This window comes from Myotis davidii, unplaced genomic scaffold, assembly GCF_000327345.1.
Source record: "Myotis davidii unplaced genomic scaffold, ASM32734v1 scaffold534, whole genome shotgun sequence".
Taxonomy (NCBI): domain Eukaryota; kingdom Metazoa; phylum Chordata; class Mammalia; order Chiroptera; family Vespertilionidae; genus Myotis; species Myotis davidii.
The window spans coordinates 6108349-6108961 of NW_006286678.1; the positions used below are offsets into that span (position 1 = coordinate 6108349).

Consider the following 613-nt stretch of genomic DNA (forward strand, 5'->3'; position numbering starts at 1 on the left):
GAGGCCCCAGGTTGGGGGATATAAAGAAAAGCCTAAGAATCCAGTTTCCCCTCCCCTGGATGTTCCAGCCATTTCTCACCTCCCCCTCCACGCTTTGGGCCCCAGCACCAGGAAATGCCTTTGGTCCCTTGGTGCCAGATACACAAGACCCACACTTACCCTCAGACACACACTCTCAGATACAGCCACTCACAGTCACACCAATGTACTCAGATATCCTCACTCAGGCTCAGATGCTTACATTTACACATACCCATGCCCTCACACAGATACACACATCTTACGCCCCTCCCACAGTCACAGGCACACACTTAGCATTCTGTCTCTGGAATGGGGTCACAGCATTTCCTAAAGGCAACTTCTTATCCTTCTCATCCTAGTTTAGGCCCCATCTTCCAGGAAGCTCTTATCACGGCAGATCCCACACCTCATCACTGTTACAGGGCAGCAGGTAAGCAAACAGACCAGGGTGAACAGGAAAGTCAGGCATCGCAGTGCTAGGAGAGGCAGCAATGAAAGAACCGGAGAGGCAGTTATAAAACAGATACGCAGATACCGGGGGAGACAAAACTGTGAAGAGAGGCAGAGAGCCACAGTTCTAGGAAGACAGTAG

At 51.1% G+C, this 613-nt stretch overlaps 1 protein-coding gene across 1 annotated transcript in view; it reads right to left on the reverse strand.

Moving 5' to 3' along the window:
* The window catches only part of IL11RA (interleukin 11 receptor subunit alpha), a 10992-nt gene that overhangs the window by 9322 nt on the left and 1057 nt on the right, over positions 1–613 (reverse strand). The gene's annotated exons all lie outside the window — the stretch shown is intronic.